Here is a 27,172-nt window from a genome sequence, read left to right as displayed (position 1 = left end):
TGCCTCCCAAAGGGTAGCCACTCCATCATGCTGACTACAGAAATGTAAGCAGGCTGCACAGTCGTCACCAGCCATGCCAGCTGCTGGCCTAAGGACATCAAGGGGGGAGTTCTTGTGGCCGACTTACTACCACATCTTGAGGACTCTACAACTTTTTCTTCCCATCGTCCCTCCTTAAGCTCCACCTACTTCCTTTATACTAACTTGGGAACCAGGTTTCAGCCAATACCCAAATAGGGAGCTTAACTCCTGCTTACATGTTGACATGCGTTTTTTTCAGGGATAAGGGTATTCTCTGTATTTTGCCTACTCCTACATACATTAAATGGGTGTAATTTACATGGACAGTGTTTTTCTCTGTATTATTTTCATTGTGCATTCACATTCATTATTCTGGCAGGAATATTTATGTTCAAATGCCCCAAATTGCTGCATAAAAGACATTTTAAAATCATGGTGGATTAAAAATTGTTTTAATAAGAACAGTGCTGTTCCCTATAATGACACAGTTTTCATTATACATTTTAAACAGTTTATTATCCATTAATCTTCTACAAAAATTCAAACATTTTTACCAGCCCTTGAATTTCAGGTGGTGATGGTGGTGGTAGGGGTGGGGTATGAAGCTAGGTTGGTTATATGTTTGGCTTGGTTAACCTTAATTAATTGGCTAGAGCTCAGTGATGTATGGAGGAATTTTTTTGCTTGTGTTCAGTGCTGAAAGCACATGCCAAAAGCTACAGGCATTGGTTGTAGGTTAGTCACATCACTCACAATGATGCTGAACAGGGTGTTCAATGATCTCAAACCTCCCCCATCAGATGTCATATTCACTAGATGTTCTTTCCTGGACAGAATGCTTTTATAAGTCTGACCACAGTGTTTATATGTGACAGTGTTAAGAACCTCCAGACACCTGCCATTTTGTGCATTTTTAATCCAATCTACTGTTGGCATGCAGACTAATAATCTTGTTTTAATATTTTATATTGAATCTATATATAGTCTATATTCTATGTTCAGCACGGATAGTTGAGTTTTTTAGTGGAACTTTTTGCAATGTATGTGGTTTACAGTATAATGGTATATATTATAACCAGTGTTAATGCTGTCCAATATAATTGGTTTTCAGTTTCTGCCAATTTTTGATTTCCAGCCTAGGATAGAACCATATGGCTTAATCAGCCGGGAAATGAGGTTACTAAATGCAGGTATAGCAGGCCAGCTATCAAGGGTCCTGGGTTTTACAACTATTGCATTTAAATGCATTTTATTTCTGAATACGTTAGCTCGAATGAATTCTGAAGCTAACTGACCCTAATATACACAATCAAAACAAATCTAGGAAGACAGGAGAGCACTTGAGGAAATGTAACAAAGTTTACTTATATTTTTGACATTCGGTAATGCAATATGATGAGGCTGCAGAACTAAATATGCTGAGTTTGTCAATGACAACATTTCTCTGTGGCATTATTTTGATGTAATTGGTGAAGACTAGAGCCACTTTATTCTCTACAATGTTTGAGGATACCTAATTTTCCATAGCTAAGCTTATTTAACATTGTTAGGTGCAGACAGTCATTTAGCTGAAATAAATATGACTAATTCACATTCCATAATATAATAATAAACCCATGGGGGAAGATTTACTAATAATGTCATTTTCATCATACCGTGTGGTGTCTTTAGGGTCAGGGGCAGGGCAAGTATTAGAAATCACGGGATCTCATACAGCCTACCTATTTTATTTATTACAGATACTTATACAGTGCCATCAATTTATGCAGCGCTTTACATATACAGTATCTCATGGAAGTGAGTACACCCCTCACATTTTTGTCAATATTTTATTCTATCTTTTCATGTGACAACACTAAAGAAATGGCACTTTGCTACAATGTAAAGTAGTGAGTGTACAGTTTGTATAACAGTGTAAATTTGCTGTCCCCTCAAAATAACTCAACACACAGCCATTAATGTCTAAACTGCTGGCAAGAAAAGTGAGTACACCCCAAAGTGAAAATGTCCAAATAGGGCCCAAAGTGTCAATATTTTGTGTGGCCACCATTATTTTCAGCACTGCCTTAACCCTCTTGAGCATGGAGTTCACCAGAGCTTCACAGGTTGCCAATGGAGTCCTCTTCCACTTATTCATGACAACATCATGGAGCTGGTGGATGTTAAAGACCTTGCGCTCCTCCACCTTCCGTTTCAGGATGCCCCACAGATGCTCAATAGAGTTTAGGTCTGGAGACATGCTTGGCCAGTCCATCACCTTTACCCTCAGCTTCTTTAGCAAGGCAGTGGTTGCTTTGGAGGTGTGTTTGGGGTCTTTATCATGTTGGAATGCTGCCCTGCGGCTCAGTCTCTAAAGGGAGGGGATCATGCTCTGCTTCAGTATGTCACAGTACATGTTGGCAGTCATGGTTTCCTCAATGACCTGTAGCTCCCCAGTGCCGGCAGCACTCATGCAGCCCCAGACCATGACACTCCCACCACCATGCTTGACTGTAGGCAAAACACACTTGTCTTTGTACTCCTCACCTGGTTTCTGCGACACACGCTTGACACCGCCTGAACCAAGTAAGTTTATCTTGGTCTCATCAGACCACAGGACATGGTTCCTGTAATCCAAGTCCTTAGTCTGCTTGTCTTCAGCAAACTGTTTGCAGGCTTTCTTGTGCATCATCTTTAGAAAAGGCCATGGCCATGCAGACCAATTTTATGCAGTGTGCGGCGTATGGTCTGAACACTGACAGGCTGACAACTAGCCCCACCAACTGTGTAAATACCTGAACAATGCCTGCATCTGATTGGATGTTCGGCTGCCAATTTTCTACCCAGTTTATTTAACTTTTCATTTGAATTATGTTGGGCAACAGGTGGCTTATGGGGCCACCCACTGAACAAATTTTGTATGGTTCATCTGGAACCAGACAAAATTTGTTCTTGTATAGCCATCTTTAGATGTTTGTCGCCAGAACAAGTGTCCCTACTAGAAGAGTTCCCTTTACCTTTTTTTACTGGGGATTACAATGGTGATTACAATATAATGTAAAACTGCAAAAGTTCCTCCTGAAACAATGAAGCAATCTGCCATAATGCTCCATTAGAGCAGGTAAGTTGCCCATAAAGCAACTTTTACTGACTCAATCTGATTTATGCTTTTTTTCATTATTTTATTAAACATTTGATATGTAACCTTTTAATATGCATTTGCAAACAGAGTTGTTCCAAATGCAATGATAAATATAAACACACATCATTAGCGTGAACAATGGTTATATTCAGTTAAATGTGTACACAGCTGCACTGGTATGCAAAGTGATTTGGATATGTAATTCACTCTCTCCAATCTTTTCTGATCTTTTGCAAGTTTTATTTCTAAATTTAGAAGTTAATGACCAAAATAACTAAATTAGAATATGAAATTGTTAAAAAAAACCCATACCTGTTACCTCATAATGTCCACAGTATTCATTGCTTCCTATGGCTACACATAAACAATTGGTAAACAAAGTTGATCAGCAGTCCAGCTGATATACTACAATGTCTATACAGGCAGTCCCCGAGTTACAAACATCTGACTTACATACAACTCATAGTGAAGAATGGAAGCAGCCTGATATCACGCTGGTCCCAGAAACCGCTGAGCAGCCATCTTGCTGCTCAATGCATCCTGCCACCTACTGTGTACTCTATTGAAGCAAAAACAACTGCTAGTGTTTTGGACAGCTTTGTCCTCTTTTCATATTCCTAATACAGTTGTGGTCAAAAGTTTGCATACCCTGGCAGAAATAATGACATTTTGGCATTTATATTGAAAATATGACTGATCATGCCAAAAAATGGTCTTTTACTTAAAGGATAAGTTCACCTTTGGGAACGTGTTACATGTTCTACCTGTTTCTAGGGTGGAGCATGTAAGACGTTACCAATGCTGCAGCCACTGCCCGCTGCCTCCCCTCCCCCCCCCATCCTGTGACAGAAGTATGGGAAGAAGATCCCTGCACTAGCTATCACTTTTTAACCACTTGAAGTGCGAACACTTTTACCCCCTTCCAGTCCAGGCCAATTTTCAGCTTTCAGTGCTATCACACTTTGAATGACAATTGCGTGGTCATGCAACACTGTAGCCATATGAATTTTGTAACATTTTTTTGAGACAGATAAAGCTTTATTTTGGTGGTATTTATTGACCACTGGGATTTAAATTTTTTTTGCTATGCTAATGAAAAAGTCCAAAAATTTCGAAAAAAAGTGTTTTTCTTATACAATTTTGCAAATAAATAATATTTCATAAATCTTGGCCAAAATTTTTTCCGTTATCTTTTTAGTAAAAAAAAAAAAAAACCCAAATTAGTTTATAACCAAAAATTATAATTTTAAACTTTTTTTTACATTTTTATATTTTTTTTTATATTATTATTTATGTTTTTTTTTTACATACTGTCACCATGGTGACATTGTACTACTTGTGGGGGGTGATGAAGATTTTTATTTTTTTTTTCACAATGATTGCTTTTACACCCAAAAAGGCTGTAAAAGCAATCATTTCTCCTTCTCTTTGGCTGCATTCTTGCAGCCATTGAGAACTACTGTGTGAGCTGTGATTGGTCACAGCTTGTCACATGGTACAAGGCTGTTGTGAATAGCCTTGTACCATGTGACCTCTGTGATCATTCACAGATTTCACACATAGTAAGCAATGATGTCAGAAGTGACATCATGCTTACTACTCTGCATGTTATCACTGATTTGCCAATCAGTGATCACATGATCGGGACCTCGCACAGAGGACCCGTACGACGATCGGTGTTCCGGAGGATACAGCGGGCAAGGAGCGCGCACAAGCAGGCGGCAGGGAGGCCATTTATAAACGGCCACCCGACCCTGCACTGCCACCATCTGGCCGTTTATATACCACGGCCGGGTGGGAGGTGGTTAAAAACAGCGCAGCCATGTGGGGCTCCACCCACATGGCCGCGTCATTCATGCACAGTGATCTGAGGATGTATAAACTACAAGTCTCCTTAGTGGCTGTTGGCTTGTGGATCTCAATGAACTACCACGGCACTGTGGAGCACCGTGGTAGTTCACTGATTCTTCTTGTCAGTATATCTGCTTGCTCATTCATCCCGTATGGGCAAGCAGATATACTGACAGGTCTACAGGAGTCCTGGATGGCACAGGCTCATGCAACCAAAAATATTAAATGTACATTTTTTTACCTGAAAAAAAAAGTTAATTTATTATTTTGGTCAAAAGGTGACCTTATCCTTTAAAGATAGTGATCATATGAAACCATTTATTATAACATAGTTGTTTGACTCATTTTTAAATCATAATGATAACAGAAATCACCCAAATGGCCATGATCAAACGTTTACATACCCTGAAATGGTTGGCTTTTGCACAGACACACAAGGTGATACACACAGGTTAAAATGGCAATTAAAGGTTAATTTGCTACCTTATGCACTGAGCAGGCTAGATACTTAGCCATGGGGAGCAGAAAAGAAAGGTTAACAGACCTGAGTAACAAGGTAATGGAACTTTATAAAGATGGAAAAGGATATGAAAAGATATCCAAAGCATTACATTTGCCATACAGTACTGTTCAATCACTTATTAAGAAGTGAAAAGTTCGAAGATCTCTTGATACCAAGCCAAGGTCAGGTAGACCAAGAAAGATTGCAGTCACAACAGCCAGAAAAATTGATCGGGATACAAAGAAAAACCCACAGGTATCCTCAAGAGAAATACAGGCTGCTCTGGAAAAATACTGTGTGGTTGTTTCAAGGGGGGCAATACGATGATACCTGAATAAAAAATGAGCTGCATGGTTGAGTTTCCAAAAAGAAGCCTTTACTGTGCCAATGCCACAAGAATGCATTGAGGCATGTCAAGGTGTTGTTGGGCATATTGCAACCGGGCTATATTGTGGCATTGGCCACAGAGTTTTTTGATGATCAGTCATATTTTCAATATAAATGCCAATATTTCACGGTTTCTGCCAGGGTATGCAAGCTTTTGAGCCCAACTGTATGTGTCTGTTGTACTTTGTACTTGTATGAAAAAGTATCCTTTTCTCTTTACATTGCTTCCTTAGTGAGAAATACCTGGTGATCCTGCTTTCCTTTTTCAAACTGACCAAACCAGGTCTTGAAACTGGGTGTTCCGAATTCCTAGTGTGTCTGGTGGGGCATCACAACATGGTCTGTTCTTTTTGCATTCTATTTGGGAGCACAGCCTGCCTGTCCTCCAGTGGCCAAGACTTGTACTGACAGACCCCTCTGCACAGCTAATCACTGGGTAGGTCAGAGTACTAAACCCCCTATACAGCTAAAGACAGAGGTCATGTGAGCACTTATAAAAACTAAAGAAAAGAAAATTATATTTATATATATATATATATATATATATATGTATATATACACTATATTGCCAAACATATTGGGAATCATTGGGCTCAGGTGTTGCAATCACCTCCATGTCCACAGGTGTATAAAGTCAAGCACCTAGGCATGCAGACTGCTTCTACAAACATTTGTGAATGGATGGGTCGCTCTCAGGAGCTCAGTGAATTCAAGCGTGGTACCGTGATAGGTTGCCACCTGTGCAATAAGTCCATCTGTGAAATTCCCTTGCTACTAAATATTCCACGGTCAACTGTTAGTGATATTATAAGAAAGTGTAAACAACTGGAAACAACAGCAATTCAGCCACGAAGTGGGAGGCCACGGAAAATGGTGTAGCAGGGTCAGCGCATGCTGAAGCACAAAGTGAGCAGAAGTCGCCAATTCTCTGCAGATCAATAGCTGAAGACCTCCAAACTTTGTGTGGCCTTCAGATTAGCACAACAACAGTGCGTAGAGAGCTTCATAGAATGGGATTCCATGGCCGAGCAGCTGAATCCAAGTCTTACATCACCAAGTACAAAGCAAAGCGTCGGATGCAGTGGTGTAAAGCACGCCGCCACTGGACTCTAGAGCAGGGGAGACTTGTTCTCTGGAGTGAAGAATCGTGCTTCTCTGGCAATCTGATGAGCATGTCTAGGTTTGGCAGTTGCCAGGTGAATGGTACATGCCTGACTGCATTGTTCCAAGTGTAGAGTTTGGTGGAGGGGGGATTATAGTGTGGTGTTTTTTTTCATGGGGTTGGGCTTAGCCCCTTAGTTTCAGTGAAGGGAACTCTTAAGGCGTCAGCATACCAAGAAATTTTGGACAATTTCATGCTCCCAAATTTGTGGGAACAGTTTAGGGATGGCTGTTTCCTGTTCCAACATGACCGCGCACCAGTGTACAAAGCAAAGTCCATAAAAACATTGATGAGCGAGTTTGGGGTGGAGGAACTTGACTGGCCTGCACCTCAATCCAATAGAACACCTCTGGGATGAATTAGAGCAGACACTGCAAACCAGGCCTTCTCTATCAACATCAGTGCCTGACCTCACAAATTCGCTTCTTTAAAAATGGTCAGCCATTCCTATAGACACACTCCTAAACCTTGTGGACAGCCTTCCCAGAATAGGTGAAGCTGTTATAGTTGAGAAGGGTGGGCCAACTCAATACTGAACGAACCCTATGGCCAACTCAATATTGAACCCTATGGACTAAGGCTGGGATGCCATTACAGTTCATGTGTGTGTAAAGGCAGTATTGCCAATACTTTTGGCAATATAGAATATATATATATTATTTATATATGTGTGTGTGTGTATATATATATATATGGAACTATTAGTTGGACTGTATCAAATGGATATGACTTCACTTGATCAAGAACTGCTAGTGCTTAATAACAAATATGACTCTATTAAAAGCCATGTACAATATGAGGGCAAATACCAGGAAGTAAAAGAGTATATTACTAAGATTAATGAAGAAGATATTTCCAATAAACAATCCAAAATTTACATGGATCGGTTGGCCTTTTTGGAGGGCTATGCCTATAGTTGGGATAACCCTTCTCAGTCTTGAGGACCTCGACGCTATGATAATCCTAAGGGGCCTGTCAGGGCAGGAGCTGGTAAACGGACAGGCAGGCCTAATAACAATGTAACGCACAGGCTGACGACAACCACCACCCACAGACCGTAGTCCCTCAGGGCACGGAGTCTAAGTCCCAGGCTGCCCTTCACCAGGGCCCCTGATGGTGGGGATGGACTTGACGCAGCCAGGAACCAGGTTGTGGCCCCCGAGGCAACCCAGCTGCGGTAATGACCGCCGCCAATGGCGTGTAGCTAGCGGTAAAGACAATAGAGTGGTCAGGCAGGCCGGGTCAACAACAACGAGACAAAACAGTACAGGACAGCAGACGAGAATCACAGGTCACGAGCCGGGTTCAGCAGCGGAGGGTCAGATCAAAGGAGAACACAAAGAATGGTCAGGTCACAAGCCGAGTCAGATTCCAGGAGAGTCACGAGAGTCAGAACAGAGTAACAGCGACACAAAGACACAAGACACAAGTGCAAAAAGCATGTGCGGAACACAGGCTTATATGTCATCAGCTACACCCCTCTGGGGCATGGACCTCAGAAACCAGAAGGCATAAAAGATTCCCACCATGCTCTTCAGAAATCCAAGATGGATGCCAGCACATGGAGTAACATAACCTCTGGTAAAAAGGTAGGACCTTGACAGGGCCCTTTAATGATAATATTAATTTTGATGAGGGTACTGAATCTGACTCATCCTCTTCTTCAGCTCAACATACAGTTCATGCCAATCATATGTATAGACCTGTGAATACCCCTTCTGGCTCACGGAAAATAAATTATTATGGGGGTTGTAGAGGTAATTCCCACACTCCTAAAAAACATCCTCATCATTTTCAACAATTTATGATGAATACACCATTGTCATTGTCATTAGGTACTCACAATACCCTTGGTAACACAGTGTTGGCTCTGAGGAAGAGGTTGTGTCCTCGAAATGCGTTAGCCAGTTGGTCATCCAGGGTTCCATCGTATGGACTCAGATGTTGTTTGGATCATACACCTTGTTCAGTTTGAACTCAGATGTTGTTTGGATCATACACCTTGTTCAGTTTGACATGCCTGTGTTATTATGTCCATTGTGAGTATGATACCTATTTTTGTTTCTTTAATAAATTATTTTAAACGATAATGCACCAGGTCGGTGCGCCCTTTTTCTGTTTCTCCATTTGTATCTTGAGGGTGTTGTATACCTCATTACCTGTAAATGTGGAATCTTCTACGTGGGAAAAACTATTAGAAAAATGTGGTAGAGAATTAATGACCATATTTATTAATCTGTAAACAGTAAAATGGTTACCCGAGTTAGTAGACACTTGGATCTCTATCACAGATTTGATACTAGCATGATCTCCTTTACAGTCCTTGAGGTCATTCCCAAAGACCCAAGAGGTGGTAATTGGGATAAACACATCTTCCAAAAGCAAGCCTTTTGGATAGAGCGGTTAAATGCTACACAATTGCCTGGCATTAATGAAAATGTGTCTTACAAACCATTCCTTTAAGATCTTGGATATAATATATGATACCATGGTAGGTTTTGGTTGCAATGAACCTTCTTTTTTTTGTCTTATATTTGATGTGTATGATCTTATTTGTCATTGTATCTATTTATCTATGCATTATATATATTGGTTTTCCATTGGCTGAACCATCTACCAATTGGCATTTTTATATTATTTTGTTGTTCGTCCTGTATTATTGTTCTATGTTGTTTGCTCAATTTTTGCAGATATGATGTGTCCAGGTATCCCTTGGCATTGTCCTACCCTTCTCCCCTTTCCTTGTCCCTCATTTCCTTCCCCTCTCCCCATTCTATTTGTGTCTCCTGTCCCCCATGGGTCGGCTGTGGCATGATTTTGAGGGAGTAGTTTACGGGTAATATCATGGATCACTGGTGTTTCTATGGCTTTGGTCAGCAGGCAGCCGATGTCCCGCCCATCATGGAGAGACTGGGTCCTCTATGCGGCGACATTGGGCCGCTCCACCCCCATTGAGGTTGTGCAGTAGTCGATGTTGGCCGAGCGTCGCTTGTGTCATGTCCCCACCTTCTCCCTTGTGGCGGCTGCATGCCGCTCCGCGTATGCGCTGCCATTCATGGGCGGGCGTGATGACATCACACACTGTTTTTCGCCACTTTTGGAGTCCCACGCTGGGATCCCATAAGAGGGAGCCGCATCTCCTGATCCTGCAGGCAGAGTGGGATGGAGTGTGTGTGGTTCCTTCATCTGACACCCCCAATTCATCCTCTGACAGCCCCCTTGAGCAGGGCAGCTCTACCTCTAGGTAAGCCCACAGTGGGCTCCACTACAGGAGACGTTCAGGGTGATGCTGGCCGTGGATTCAACCCTCTTTTAGTTATGGCAGTGCATATATTGTATGTTGTATACTATATATACTATACACCATTCATATATATTTTTGAGAGATTATTCCCTGTAGCTATTTATCGAGCCTTAGAACTATATGATCCTTGTATTTTCAGAGACGTATTGGCTCTACCATCCCAGCTGCTTGGGCTACTCCTATTTTGTAGAATTGAGATAGTGCACCATATTGATTCTATCTTCCCCATTGCTTCATCTTTGCCTGTATTACAACAAGGTTAGTATATTACTCGGTAATTGGTGTTCTTACCCGCTATTGGAGTGATCCTAATTGGGGATCTTAATTGGGGATAGCTCTAATACATTGGAAATATGCATAAATACCTTCCCTTAATATTTTTATTTTTTATTATTCCCTTCCCTTTTCTCTGGGCTTTTTCTAGGTTTTACATATACTGCGTAGTAACCATTGGAGCTGAGTGGATAATTTTGAGGCTCTTATACACTTATCTACATTTACTACCCTAGTAAATACTCTCTAGTGACCTCTTGGGCTTTAAAATTGATGTTCACATCAATCTTACAGCCTTTTTCATTGGAAGGTTAGCTTAATACATTATTTGACCTTTATCATATTACCATCTTCATTGGGGAAGGGTTAAACAGCTAGTTTATGATCTATATACCCTTTTTAGACTTTGAAAACAACTTCCATGGGGACTACCAAGTGGTGCCTTATCCTTATGGGATCCCCCTGCTGCATTGCTTGACACGCTTTTGATCCATGTATTATCATCTATCCCGACACATGTTCTGCTCTGTAACCGATACCTCAAGGTATTTTTGAAATCTTATATTTACAATATTATAATAATTTTATATTATCTGATATTATATGATACTTGTATTCAATTCTCTTCTCTATTTAGTAACTCCTGAAGAAGCGATAATGTCGCGAAACATGTCCAGTAACTATAGAGTAACTACTATGTGATTATCCATATCAGCATTCGTTTCATGCTTTTTGATATCTTTACCGGGATTCGGTATATTTGTGTCAATTTTAATATGAAAAATATTTGAAAAGTTTGTAACCAGCAGAGAATACACTAACCGCCCCTCCCATGGGAGTTTTGTATTCTTAGTGGAATAACAGATATATACAGTAACTGATGTGTATGGTGTACATTCCTATAATAAAGTGATTTCGAAAAAATATTTTTGTTGCAGTACCTCTAAAGTCCGCAATTGGCCTTTGCTTTATGTGTTCAAATTATTATATCTAATCTTAAGGGACGTGGCACATAGGAGCCTATTATATGACCCTACAGTTGGTCATTCTGTACGGGATATTAATTCATGTTATTATTCATCTATTTGCTCTGCAGCCGAGTTGTGGTGTGGTAAGACAAACTAACACGAGTTGAGGTGCAGTGCAAAATCAGTTCAGCATGTCTGCATTTTTATGTAATGCACCACAAACACCGCAGTGCAGCATCATGGTATGAACAGGTTGCATAGAAAACAATTGTTTTTTTTATGTATCCTTGCAGTTAGCCTATGTTGATCCATACATGGTGTGAATGAGCCATAAAACAAGTTCCGAAGTGAGCACTATATACCCATCACAATTATAACATGTAAAAACCAGACTGGATTAACATCGAATCAGCTTTGTTGACCAAGTATGCACAGCATACAAAGAATTTGTATTTGGTTTAAGCTTTAAATGTTTAACATGGCTCTCACTGTACTCTGCACATAGATAAACATTCATGCACATGTGTGCACCCACCCACCATCATACACATATGTATACATACCTACACCCTTTGAGACAACAATACAATATGCAGGTTTTACTCATACACCCAGTTACTACATATGTGTACTAATACTATACAAACAAGCAATGTCTTACTCTGAGATCTATAAATACCTAAAAGCTGAAATAGTACAGACAGTGCAAACTGCTAATTGTGCAAGTGAAAGTGAAAATACAGGTGTTCCTGAGTGTGACAGTTTTGGGGGAGAAAAGGGGGGAGAAAAGTCTGTAGGGGGAATTTACTAAACCTGGAGCACTCAGAATCCGGTGCAGCTGTGCATGGTAGCCAAACAGCTTATAACTTCAACTTGTTCAATTATTCAATTAAGCTTTGATAATAAAACCTGGAAGCAGATTGGAAGCAGATTGGTTTCTATGCAGAGCTGCACCAGATTTTGCACTCTTCAGGTTTGGTAAATCAACCCCTGTTTGTCCTGGTAAACTGTGATCTGTAACATGTACCAGAGAAGAGGAATTGAAACAGACAATTTCCAAGAGTAGGGTCTACAATGATCTTCTCTGACTCTGGAGTTGTATAAGTCCCTGACTGTAAGCAGGTCAGCACCAACGATTTTTCCTGCAGACGTAAGAATCCACTGTTGTCTTTACATGTTCTGCATGGAGGCTGAACCAAACCAAATAGTAATGGAAGTGCAAAGAACAGACACTACAGTGTAAAGTTGTTTCAACAGATCTTAGGACTGATTGAACTTTCTGAGCAGGTGCGAGAAGTACATCCTTTGCTGGGCCTTTTTGGTGATTGTGTTTATGTTGGGTGTCCACTTCAGGTCCTGGGAAATTATAGAAACCATAAATCTGAAGGTTTCCACAGTGGACTCAGTGCTGTTGAGAATGGTGATAGGGGACAGTGTGTGTGTGTGTGTGTGAGAGAGAGTGTTGGGTGGAGGGAATTTGATGAAATATACCGTCATCTGCATGGTTTTTAAGTGTGTTATGCTCCAGGCTGTTATGAATGCACCACAGGGCTAGCAATTCAATGCTATGCCTGTATACTGACTTGTCTCCCTCTTGGATAAGACCTTGGCTTGAGGGCAGAGACTTATAGTTGTATTATTAATCTTGATGAAATAGTCAGGGGATGGTTGGGAAGCTGGGGTAAGGAGTTGGGGGGGGGGGGGCATATTATAAACTCACTTTTAGAAAGATTCAGTTTTATAAAGTGTTGAAAGAATACATTACAACACAATACAATAAATTACAACACTTCCCAAGTTGTATTCTGTTATACAAGAATTTTCCTAACGTGAGTAACCTCTTCGTTTTCGATATGAGACTAGCATGCAAAAACACAAATGGACGATCATTCGTCCGATATTCTCATTGTGTGTACAAGGGTTATGGACAGAGCCTTGGAGTGACCCCTACGGAAAGAGGAAGAGGAGTGGAGGAGAAAGAGTTGTAGGTGGGATTAAAGGAACTCTTAGATGGCTAGAAAGAGAATCAGGAAAAAACAGCCTTGAAGGCCAAGGGAGTGGAGCTTTTCTAGGTTTGATACAGTTAACTGTGTCAAAGACAGCAGAATGAGTATGGGGTGGTGGCCATTGCTTTTTGCAGTTACATATATTCTTGAATGGAAGACTGCACTTTAATAAAGAACAGCTTCATTTCATCAATATAAAATTACACCCACAATGTTGCAACAAGAGAAAGGAGACTGCTAACATGTTTCACACTGAATAGCACTTAGTCATAGTAATGACTAGTTTTTTTCAGAGTGCATTCATCCATTCAAGTTTATACGTATTGTGACAGTACTGGGCACTGCCATGCTGTAAAAAGAGTTTATTGCCCAGAATTCTCATCCAGGAAGGTTGAAGGGCTTCGGGGTGCTTGTGTCATTCAGAGGAATCTGTCTTTTCAGTTTCCTCGTCAGTTGGTAAAACCTGGTTTAGGACCTGAAGAGACACCAGTACAAGAAAAGGCAACCATCCCAACCTATAACTGGCCTTTGCAGCAAGGTGCATATGAAAGGGCAGTGCACAACACAAACAAACAAAGGATTTCCTAGCACACTTACCAGCCAGCCTGCAAAACAACCAAATTGGCTTGTTGATGTTAAAAGCAGAGGGTTTTGTTTGCACACATATACATAATATATACGTAAGCCGAAGCGCTTACGTCAAGGGATCTCTGTATATACTGCAGTCCTAACTCTAAATTTCTTGAGCCTCAATAATAGGAGCACAAATATGTATGGATAGAATAAGGGCAGTTATGCCTGGAGGGAGCCCACCCCTCCTTAAAGGCACAGGGATGCATGTGATGACCAGCAAGAGCATAATGGCAGCTAAGGCATCCAATGAGTCCCGGCACCCAATTCGTCCAACTGTAAAAAAAAAGTGGCAACCACCAAAAACGTTTAACTAGCCTTTGCAGCAAGGTGCACATGGAAGGGCAATGCACTTTACAAAAAAACAAAGGATTTCCCAACACACATACCAGCCAGCCTGCAAAACAACCGAATTGGCCCTGTCTGATTGTTTACATTAACAGCAGAGGGCTTTGTTTGCACACATTCACAAATATATGCATAAGCTGCAGTACCCATGTCAAGGGACCTATCTTTAAGAGAGATCTGACTATGGTTCTGTGAGCCACCCCGGCAGTCATAGGAGATCTCTGTCCAAGAGTCAGGAGGGCTCCATCTAGGAGAGACAAGTGGGAGTCAGAGTAGCAAAGGGACATATATGGACAAAGTCCATATAAATCAACAACGACCACTTCAACCAGTGATAGTTTCCAGTGTCCCACTGGAGTATATTATCACAAATCATATAAGAACAATCCGTGATAAACTCTTCCAATTCACCATGTGTAAAGTACACACCACTCTCTGACACTTTGTCTCACTTACTGACTCCCCATGCAAACTATTTTCAGTGCTTCAATCTCAACAAAGATAAATACTTTAAGAAAGTCTGTAGACAAAATGCGTTAGCGTTGGACCGCACAGCAACCGAAAGTGACATCAGGACTCGCCAGAAATAACATGGTGCAAATCACAGTACTGAGGACCAGGTGAGATGGCGATCACTCGGCATACTGGGGTAAAGTACCTGACTGTTTGAGTGTTTACTATGGTAAATATTGATGGGCTCTAAAGTATTTATGTTTGTGAGTAGGATATTAACTGAAATACTAATACATTGAGTATGTTTTACAGTACTACACTATTTGAGTTTTTTTCCTTTAATTCAAGTTACCTGTTGTGCCTCTTAAAGGGGAAGGAAAATGGTGATCAGAGCATTGAAAATAGTTGGATCTAGAGCCTAAAAGCAAAATGCCTATCATTAACATGCAAGGCATGGGGAGTTGGTGAGTGAGACGGAGTGTTAGGGAGTGTACTTAACATGTGGTGAATTGGAAGAGTCTCTCATGGATTGGAATTGAATGAATTGTGATAATACACACAAATGGGATATTGGATACTATCACTGGCAGAGTGGTCTTTATTGATTTATACTGTATGAACATTATTTATTTATATGGGCACTAGTAATAATATACACTCTTTGAGGGTTAGGGACTGATGTGAATGTACAATATATATGTAAAGCGCTGCGTGAATTGACGGTGCTATATAAGTACCTGAAATAATAATAATAATAATAATATTTCACTTGAATTATTCATTTGAAGGTGAATGTTTTAGTTCCACAGTGCTGCCTCATATTTATTTAAAAATAATTTTGGGCAAGTTTGGTGTGAAGTATTCAATATTATTCACAGGAATCGCAGTGTTTTAAATATATTTGTTATTTGTATGAACAAAGTGTGTGAAGTCTGTCTGGAGGAGACAGGCAAGGAAAGTGTAAGGTCAGAGCAGAAGTGCTGCTTGTGTAAGCCAGGAGGCTGATGATCCATTGTGTAAACCCCTGTGAGGGAAACTCATTGATGCTGTTTTCAGCAATTTTGTTTTTTTAATAAAAGTGGGCAAGAAAAGCCCTTAAAAAGAAGAAAAGCGAGTGGATATGTCCTTAAAGCTAGTGTCCTCCCCATGTCTGTAGTGATGAGCTGAACCAGAAACTGAATCTGTTGGGGCAATTAGTGGTGGAATAACCTGGAGTGGTGTTTCATTTCTTAGTTGCTGGTTTCAGCAATTAGTAGTTCATTTGTGAGTTTCAGTAAGACAATTACCGTGGAATGTTGCAGGAGGAACCCAAGCTGCAAGGAGTTGAGATGGTTTTTGTCTGTGAGGTAGCAGCTCTGTCCATTGTAGACCAGGCATTCCATAAGTTTGGAGGTAAACAGAAGCAAAGAGATGGGTCTTAGGTTTTCTGACTGGTGGGGTCCAGCAAGGGCTTTTTAGGTACGGTGGTGACCAGTGCATGCTGTAGAGGGGAGAAGAAGATGCCAGTAGTGAGAGAGAGATTAAATATGTGCTTTAGAGAGCATAGTATACAGTAGAACAGGAGGGTGACTGGAGAAGTTGTGAGTGAACAGGGTCCAGGGGGCAGTTGGTTAGGTGGACATCTGAGATAGGTCTGGGAACATCCTCTGCATTAACAGAGTCGATATTTTGCATATGTAGAAGAGACATTTATGTTAAGTGAGAGAGATATCTGGACAGTGCAGGTCTCATCGTGAATCACATCTGCCTTGTTTTTTAAATGACTGGCAATGTTCCAGGCTGTGAATCAGTTAGTAGGTGGAATCAGTATGGGACAAAGTACAAAGTTAAAGACAAAAGAGTTCATTAGGACTGGATGAGAGAATGTTAATCAGAGTGGTGAAATAGGTCTAATAGGCTTTGTGCCAATGTGTTATTTCAATCCAGGTTTGATACATTACAATTGTATTGAATATATAAGGTCTTTGGGTCTTGTTTACTGCTTCATAAGGCTGTCCTAAACATAGCAGTTGCTGTTCCTTTTAGGGTTCATTGAATAAGGCATCATTATAACAGACTATTAGCAGGAGTGCGGATAAATTCCTTTAACTAATGTAACAAGGGGAGAACTGTGATCTGAGCACAGTGGTTAGAGTTGAGCACAAGCAGTATGGGTGAGTCATTTACTGTTTATTGCTCAATAACAATTGAAACTGTTTTCTAAGTGCAATTGTCACCTATATCAAGAGAGTATTGGCTGGGACTAGCTGGAGCGAGTCATTTAATTTTGGCACTGACATCTCAGCAGTAGCAAAAGGAGCAGTAGGCCTTTAGTGACTGAGGAAACCTTAGAAGTTAATTTTATATTATGGGTTAGGGTAAGGGTTAGGTTAGGTTCAAAGTTTAGAGAAGTAATTTCTAAAAAAAAAATGTGAAGACAGACATATACCTCTGACAACATAGTCTTACATGCACTTTTATATTTCAGCAGTTGTGCAAGGTCTCTAAATTGAAGTTACGCAAGGTCTTATGGAATCCTATAATCCACAGTTAAAGCTAGTGAACTCAGTAATCAGTACTCAGTAATGGATTCCTCTGCAAATACATCTGTGTGATGAGAGGCATGATTGTTACTCAGCTATGCTGTTATATAGCACCAGTGTCTAAGGGCAGGTAGTAATAATAAAACCAACTAACTATAAAAAAAGAACAAGAATTAACCACAAAACAAAAACATTTCTGCGGTTATAAAATGCAAGTACCTAGAGATGCCTACACTTACCTTGCCTCCCAAATCTTCCCATCACAGTGGGAGCCCAGCCAGTTCTGAAAGGCAAAGCGTCCTGCCCCCCTGCACATTCCTATTGACCAGAAAGTTTGCAATTTATAATGATGGGCTAGTGGAAGCATGTGAGCAGGACTGGAGCAACCATTAGGTGGCTAAGGCAGCTGCCTTAGGGTACTAGCATAGGGCGGGCGGTAAAATCTGAATCCCCGGATATGGAGTGTGTGCACTTTAGTAAAGCAGCTTTTATGTGAAAGTGCTATAAGCAGCTATGAAGTTGCCTATCACTTCCAAAACCATCTCCTCGATGTGCCACCCCCATGTGCGACTCCCCCTGCCATGTTCATAGGGTTTTGTTGACCCACCTGCAGTCCAGTGCAGTCATGGTGGGTGTCTCTGGGATGCACATCAGCAGCTCTGTGGACCTCCATCCACTAAGCTTCTCCTCTGTGCACAGACCAGGTCATGAGCTGTCAATCACCGTCATCAGTGCCCACAATGGGTGTGGGTGGACATGGAAGTTTTATTTTGCCTCACCTGTCAGTTGCCTGCAACCAGTGAGGGGAAGCAGGGAATTCATACCCCCTCCCCCACTGGATTGGAAGATGATTGGGGTGGGGGGTCAGCAAAATGCACCTTCATCTGAGTAGACAAAAATCCTTGCATCTGCCCTGCATGTGAGGGACAGAACCTTGAACTATTGGAGCTTTGCCTACCAGAACCAGCTGGGATTGGAACATAACAAGAGGCAGCTGCAGATACCTCTGGGTCCCTGTACTTTATATCTGCCTCAATTTTCTATTCTAATTTAAAGATATATCATCCTTGAATCCCAACTGCAAGAAGAAAAAGCCCTAAATCTGTACCCCCCCCCCTCCCATTCCCACCTTGCAAGAAGGGAATTGCAAAGGTTATTACAAAAGTTTTCATGGAAATAACATATCAGAACATTTAGGAATGCTGAAGCTGAGACTGAGATTTGGCTCCTTTCCAAGTCCTTAACCATGTAATTGTACATAATGGGTTTAATAACTTCAGAGCATTGTGGTTCAGGCAATGCCTTTGTGCTTTTCTGTTTTTTGCCAGTGCCTTCAATGTAATAGTGTGCAAACTGTTCATCTGTTATCAGAACACTGATTTATAACAATGGGCTAAAAATGTCCTTTCTGGAACACAGTATTTAGAGGACCAGCTTCAAACAATTTCCTTAACACCAGATAATAACTTGTAAAAATGAACTTTCATTTAGAAGCATGTTTCTCATTCTTTGGGTTTTTCATTTTGCATTTTTATTAGTAATATTGTAACACGCTGAAAGTAGTGCTTTTGTCTGCTGCCTGCCCTGGTTATAAAAGAATAGCTCCAGGCAAATATTATGAAAATCACTTGAATTCATTTATGTGTTCCTGCAGCAGCAGCAAAGAAAATCTGTCAAACACCAGTTGAAATGGAAATCTGATTTTCAATGGGAGTGCCTGCTCTGTGATTACATGCTCAGCAAAAGTCAGAAGGGGGAGCCACTTGTTTGGATTACATGAGACAGAATGCTCTTTGTGGCAGTAAGTAGTGCCGCCATGAATAGTTGTCCAAAGCTTTGAAGTGAAAGGCGTGTCTGGACGTCCCCTCGAGCCTTGGCCCTGATTATGATTTTTTAACTGGTGGAACCACCAAGAGAGAAAGTACTCGAAGAAGTCACAGAACCCAAAGGCTGAATTTGGGATAGCTTGCAGCACACTATGCACCTATAACAAGGAACTGTGGACCTCTGCCATTTTTCTGAGTATGCAGTGTTCTTATGACCCTTGCTGTCTATTGGAGTGCATATTAGCTATACAATCATATAAGTAGGCCCCATATTACTCAATTTGCCTACGTAGTTGCAAATCTCTCTGCATTCAGCTGCATTGAGGACAGACAGAGAAAAGTTTTACTGCCCATTTAGAAAGATGCAAATGTGCAAGCAGATTTTGCAAAATACTGCATATGTTCATGGGAAAAAAACTAAATGAATCACTTCAGATTGATCATGTCACTTGTCAAACAAGTTGTGGCTGATTTGATAAAGATCTATTTTATGTGTGGTTACTTAAGGACATTTTTGGGGTTGGTTTATTAAAACTAGAGAGTGCAGCTCCACATAGAAACCAATCAGCTTCCATTTTTTTTGCGAATGCTTAATTGAACAATCTGAAGTTAGAAGTTGATAGGCTACCATGTACAGCTGTACCATATTTTGCACTCTCCAGTTTTAGTAAATCAACCCATTTTTGTTTTAATACAGGCATACCTACTCAGACTAATGCTGATTAGCCTATTGATGGTTATGCAATCTCTAAAAATGACTAAGCTACGAGACGTGAATTGCTGCAGGTGTTTTGTGAAACATACAAATATGGAAAATAAAATCAAATTCATACCATAATTTTCCTTTCCAGGCACCTCATTATATCAGCACTGGTACGGTTAAGCTCCACCCATGAGACCCAGGACAGCCCTTTCATATAGCTTATAGTGGTTGTAAACCCTTACATGCTACATACCAACTAAAGTGACACACCTCTGGTTATACAAAGAGATTAAATATATCCTCCTACATATGCTGTACCTATTTATCCTTAGCCCAATTTTCTCTACATGCCTGTAAAACATGCAAACCAAGGGCTATTTCTCAGCTCCAGCAGGCAGGTGGTGGAGTGGAAAGGAAAGGACACAGTCTCTCTACACAGTTTCATGCACAGCTGAGGCTGTCAATCACTTTCTGTATGCTAAATGGTGGACGGGGCCATCTACTGAGATTCTGTGGTGTCAGAATAACCTGCCAGAACAGACTAATGCAGAGAGCTTAAGGAAGAGATAGAAGACAGAAATCACATTTGGTGCTTTGCATTGAAGACAGTGCACACTTAAGTGGGATATGCATTTTCCATTTCAGGGGGTTACAACCACTGTAAAAGGTTATTATCATAGTCCTAAAAAATAAGACATATAGACGTTAATACAAGAAATTGATTTTCCATATTCCAGGTGCCTTCTCACGTGTCTGATGGGAATTGAGTAGCAATATAATATTAAACATGTAAGGTAAGTACTGAATGCAACATTGCCAAGCTAAACTCTACTTGAGGACCAAAAGTGAGTAAGACCTCCTGCGCTATAAATGGAGAGAGCTACAAGGGAGCTGCTGTCACCTGACCTGACTTCACTAGGTAAAAAGTAATGATATAAACAATGGTGAAGCGCTAGCAATATAATACAGATGTAGATGACATAAAGAGTACATATAAACAGCAAAAAATAAATGATGCATAAAAGTGAAGTGAACATACAAAGTGTTGATCCGATCGGATCTAATGAGGTGCTGCAAAAAGTGGAACAGGTAGACCTGTAACTATAAGCGTGAACCTTTTTCCAAATGGAAAAACAATAAGCAAACCAACCTCCCCCTGTCCACATAGGGGACTGATAGTATATATATAAGTGACCCCTCAGGGGGTAAAGACACAGCAACTGTGACCAATGCAATATTAAATAGTGGAATCCCTCCCGTAAATCATAATGAATGCACATGCAAAAACCATAGATGTCCAGACAGCACTATATGTCAACGCACAGGTGCACATATAAAATATGAAGTCCCAAAACGCAGTTTGTTTGCAGTTTTTCTGCGTTTTCGGACTTCATATTTTATATGTGCACCTGTGCGTTGACATATAGTGCTGTCTCTAGCTCTCTCTCTTGGCATGGGATTCAGAGCAGAACACAGGGGGACTGCTGTTCTCTTCCAGATACAGATTGCTGGCCTACTGCAGTGGGACTTTAGTTCAGCACAGCGATTGCCACACTGGGATCACATCAGCTTCTCTGCATCGGGACTGTCATTGTCCGGACACAGACATCTCCACTTGCCACGCTGACAGGCTGTAAGGGACCGCCTGGCGGTACCACTAGCACTCCACTGAATAGGCGTCCCCAGCGCACGGAATCTAAGTCCCAGGGTTCTTGTTCACCAGGGCCCCTGATGGTGGGGATGGACTTGGAGCTCCCCGAGACCAGGTCGTGACTACTGGGTGCGTCCGTCAGTGGTAGTAGTATGCGCCAAGGGCTCCCACGGGGAAGAGTCTGATGTGAGGAGGTCAGAAGACCCCACTGCAAGGGATGGATGGATGGATGAGCAAGGTCAGACGGGCCGGGTCGGTAACAGAGAGGATGGCAAGGTACAAGGCAGCGGGCATAGAATGGTCGGGTCACACGCCAGGTCAGCAACAGCAGGTCAAATCCAATCAGGGGCATTCAGGAGAGAGGTCAGGCAAAGCAAGGGTCAGAACAGGAGAAAGCAGCAAGGTCAGGTATAATCCGGGTCAAAACTTACAAAGGGTACAGGTTCACAGGTTCACAGGATGCAGGGAAGACTAGAAGGCACTGAATGACAGCTCAGGGCCATTTAAATATCCCGCCCTGCGCTGCCATTGGTGCCCAGCGGGCGGCTTCTACTGCGCATGCGCGAACTCGAACGCCGCGGCCGGCCCGGACCTAGTGCCCGTGTCCCTGCACAGGGCGGTGCACTGCGCCTGCGCCGGGACCATCGCGGCAGGGATCGAGGAGATCCCTGACATTGCCCCCCCCTACGGGCAGCCTCCGGATGCCCACCCGATCTCTCCACCACGGGTGATCGCGAAAAAACCTCCGGACAAGTCTGGGTGCATGGACATTATGGGCTGGTTCCCAAGAATTGTCCTCAGGGCCATAGCCCTTCCATTTGATAAGGAATTGGGTCTGGCCTCCCCTCCTTCGACACTTCAGGATTGTTTCAACCTCAAATTCTTCTTCTCCCTCGACCGTTACCGCTTCCGGGGGTCTAGATTCCCGGTCAGGGAAGGCATCTGGGACCACTGGCTTCAGCAGGGACACATGGAAGACTGGGTGGATCTTGAGCGTGTCAGGGAGGACGAGTTCGTAGGCTACTTCGTTAACCATCCGTTTAATGCAGAAGGGGCCTATAAATTTGGGTCCCAATTTCTTTGACGGGCAAAGCATCTTTAAATTGGACGTCGCCAGCCAAACCTTCTCCCCAGGCCGCAATACCAGATCTCCTCTCCGTTTCCTGTTGAATGCTTTCCTGTAGTCTTCCTGGGCCCGACTGATGGCCTCTTGAAGCTTCTTATTGTTCGCGGCAAAAAACGTTACCACATCTTGCGTTGCAGGTACTGGGCATTCCGAGACCAAATCCGGGAGGAAGACTGGGTGAAAGCCATAGTTGGCAAAGAACGGGGACTGTCCTGTCGCTGAGTGGCGGGCGTTGTTGTACGCAAATTCCACTAGAGGTAGAAGTGGCATCCAGTCATCTTGAGTAAACGAAGTATTGCATCTTAAGTATTGCTCTAAGGTCTGATTGGTCCTTTCGGTTTGACCGTTAGTTTGAGGGTGGAACGCAGAGGAGAGAGACAATTTGATGTCCAGGGCTTTGCACAGTGCTCTCCAAAATCTTGACGTGAACTGGACCCCCCGGTCCGAGACAATGTCTTCGGGGACCCCATGCAACCTTACTACCTCACGAATGAAGACTCGCGCGGTCTCGGCCGCCGAGGGGGTTTTCTTCAACGGGATGAAGTGGGCCATCTTCGACAAGCGGTCCACGACCACCAGGATTGCCGTGTGGTCTAGGGATGGCGGAAGCTCGACTATAAAGTCTAATGAGATCTTTTGCCAAGGCCGTTCAGGAATAGGTAAGGGTCGCAGCAGACCCCAAACCTTGTTTCTTGCTGGTTTGTTCTTCTGGCAGGTGACACAGGACCTTACATAGCCCTTACAATCCTTAGCCATGTCTGGCCACCAGAATGAGCGTCGGAGAAGTTCCAGGGTCTTTTCTGGGCCAAAGTGCCCCGCCATCGGGTGGTCATGGCAATGCCCCAAGACCAGGGTTCGGGCTTCTTCCGGCACCACAATTCGATCTTCCCTCCATAGGAGTCCCCCCTTGTTCTGGAGCGGCCCTCCGCCTGGGGTAGCGAAGTTTGTGGATGCCTCCATTAGCCTGGAACGAAGGTCCGATTGAAGGGCCAAGAAGTTACCCGAGGACAGGATGGTGTCGGGTACTGGGATCTCCTTGGCATCTTCGTACATCCGTGATAACGCATCCGGCTTAGTGTTCTTTGATCCAGGCCGGTACGTAATGTGGAAGTTGAATCTTGAAAAGAATAGTGCCCATCTCGCCTGTCGCGGGCGTAGACGCTTGGCGGTTCTCAGATATTCTAAGTTCTTGTGGTCAGTAAATATTAAGATGGGGTGCACCGCACCTTCCAGTAGGTACCTCCATTCCTCTAACGCCGTTTTGATCGCTAGTAGCTCTCGATCACCGATATCATAGTTCCTCTCTGCTGGGGTAAGCTTCCGTGAGAAGAATGCCACAGGATGGAGCAGTTCCTTGGTGCCTTTTCGTTGGGAGAGGATGGAGCCTACCGCATTCTCCGATGCATCTACCTCCAAGATATAGGGCAGGGCGGCGTCTGGGTGACCCAAAATGGGTGCCGAAGTGAACAGCTTCTTCAAGGCTTCGAAAGCTCCCTGCGCTTCTGGTGTCCATCTGAACCGGGTTCCCAGCTTGGTTAGCTAAGTAATGGGGGAGACCAGACCCGAGAAGTTCTTGATGAACTTCCGGTAAAAATTTGCAAAACCGACGAATCGTTGGACGCCTTTCCTGTCTGTGGGTTCAGGCCAATCCAGTATTGCTGCGACCTTCTGGGGATCCATCGCGACCCCCGCGGTGGAGATAATCAGGCCCAAGAAGGCAATGCTGGATTGTTCAAAACAACATTTCTCTGCCTTGGCGTACAACCCATGCTGCCGCAATCGCCCCAATACCTTTGCTACATGTATTCTGTGTTCCCCCAAAGACGGGGAGAAAATCAGAATGTCGTCTAAATAAACGATAACAAAGACATCCAAAAAGTCCCTAAAAATATCATTCACAAAGTGTTGAAACGTGGCCGGAGCATTACACAGCCCGAACGGCATGACCAGATATTCAAAATGGCCGAAGCGGGTGCGGAAGGCCGTCTTCCACTCGTCCCCCTCCCTTATGTGAATCAAGTTGTACGCCCCCCTCAGATCCAGCTTGGTAAAAACCACCGCTGACTTTAAACTTTGGAACAGCTCTGGTACTAACGGTAGTGGGTAACGGTTTTTTATCGTGACCCTGTTCAATTCCCTGTAATCGATACACGGCCTTAAGGTTTTGTCTTTCTTTTCAACAAAGAAAATTCCCGCCCCCGCCGGTGAAGTGGAGTGGCGGATGAACCCCTTCTGGAGGCTGTCCTCGATATATTCCTTTAGGGCCCCCAATTCGGGCTCTGAAAGGGGGAAGATTCGCCCAAAAGGAATTTCTGAGCCGGGTAACAGGTCAACGGGACAGTCATAAGGGCGGTGGGGGGGTAGAGTATCGGCTCCCCATTTGCTGAACACATCTAGAAACCCATGGTAGACTGCAGGGATTACTTGTTTTAATTCAGCTTCCCCCTCAGAGCACAGGAGGATTTGGGGGGCCCCCGGGCCCGAAGTGCGGCAGTATACCCGACAGTATGGGGAAGGGAACTTGATTACTCCGGTCTCCCAGTCAATCTGGGGGTTATGGGCCCGTAACCATGGGAGCCCCAGAATGACTGGGAAGAGGGGTGAAGCTATAGCATCCAGGCGGAGGAGTTCCTGGTGCTGGCCGGCAATGACAGTGGTGATGGGGGGGGTTTCCTGGTTCACTACCCCCGATTTTATTCGGGAACCGTCGGCCAAATAAATATTGAACCCCTTCTGTTTCAATTGGAGAGGAATACCCTGCTGGTGAGCAAAATTAATATCCAAGAAGCAGCTGCATGCCCCCGAGTCAATTATGGCCGATACTTCCACGGTCCTTACTGGAAGCTGAAAGGAAAGGGGTACCACTAAGTATTGGGATGGACCAACATTGCCAATGGATAAGGAAGAAGAGGTGCACTTACTCAGTTTCTGCGGGCAGGATCGTGCCATATGACCAGCTTCGCCACAATAGAGGCACAGGTTCTGGGATCGTCTGCGCTGATGTTCCTCTGGGGATAGTTTAGGCCGTGCCAGGCCGAGTTGCATGGGTTTGGGGTTATCTCCAGGTGGCCGGTTTTGGGCGATTGGCCTAGGTGCTTGACTGGGACCTTGAAATGACCCCCAGGGATTTCCATGACCCTGGCCGGACCTCTCAAACCTGCGTTCCCGCAGTCTACGGTCAATTTTAATGGTCAGTGCTATTAAGTCCTCTAAAGTCTCAGGTACCTCCACACGGGCGAGCTCATCTTTCAGGCCTTCTGATAGGCCTATATGGAACTGATGCAGGAGTGCGAACTCGTTCCAGCGAGTATCCCCCATCCACCGCCTAAACTCAGATGCGTACTCCTCCGCCGCTCGGCGGCCTTGCTGGAGCGTGTACAGAGTAGCTTCAGCAGAAGCTGCCCGCTGCGGGTCATCATAAAGGATGGCCATTGCATCAAAAAAACTGTCAACCGAAGTAAGGTGAGGGTCATTTTTTCCCCGTAATCGATGGGCCCAATCTTGGGGTTCACCCTGCAGGAGGGAGATGACGAACCCCACCTTCACGGATTCAGTCACGAAGGTCCGGGGTTGTAGCTCAAAATAGAGGAGACAGGACTCGCGGAATGATCTGAAGCGTGTGCGGTCCCCGTGGAAACGTTCCGGTAAGGGTACTCGGGGTTTGGCCGCCGGGAGTGGTGCGGATGCCCCAGACACCAGCACAGGGACTGCTACGGCTGGAGGTGCGGGGACCGCGGCCTGTGGGGCAGGAACGGATATAGTGCAGGTCTGGAATTGGGTTTCAATCTGCTGACATCTATCCTGCAGGGCCGATACGGCCTGTGTCAAATTAGACAGGTGCCTGCAGATCTCCTCAAGCGGCGAGGGCCCTCCTCTAGACTCAGTCATGGCCTTCTGGTACTGTAAGGGACCGCCTGGCGATACCACTAGCACTCCACTGAATAGGCGTCCCCAGCACACGGAATCTAAGTCCCAGGGTGCTTGTTCACCAGGGCCCCTGATGGTGGGGATGGACTTGGAGCTCCCCGAGACCAGGTCGTGACTACTGGGTGCGTCCGTCAGTGGTAGTAGTATGCGCCAAGGGCTCCCACGGGGAAGAGTCTGATGTGAGGAGGTCAGAAGACCCCACTGCAAGGGATGGATGGATGAGCAAGGTCAGACGGGCCGGGTCGGTAACAGAGTGGACGGCAAGGTACAAGGCAGCGGGCATAGAATGGTCGGGTCACACGCCAGGTCAGCAACAGCAGGTCAAATCCAATCAGGGGCATTCAGGAGAGAGGTCAGGCAAAGCAAGGGTCAGAACAGGAGAAAGCAGCAA

Source organism: Staurois parvus, unplaced genomic scaffold (assembly GCF_062004578.1).
Source record: "Staurois parvus isolate SC_StPar_1 unplaced genomic scaffold, SC_StPar_1.0 ptg000613l, whole genome shotgun sequence".
Lineage (NCBI taxonomy): Eukaryota > Metazoa > Chordata > Amphibia > Anura > Ranidae > Staurois > Staurois parvus.
Note: the sequence above shows the minus strand (reverse complement) of the source record.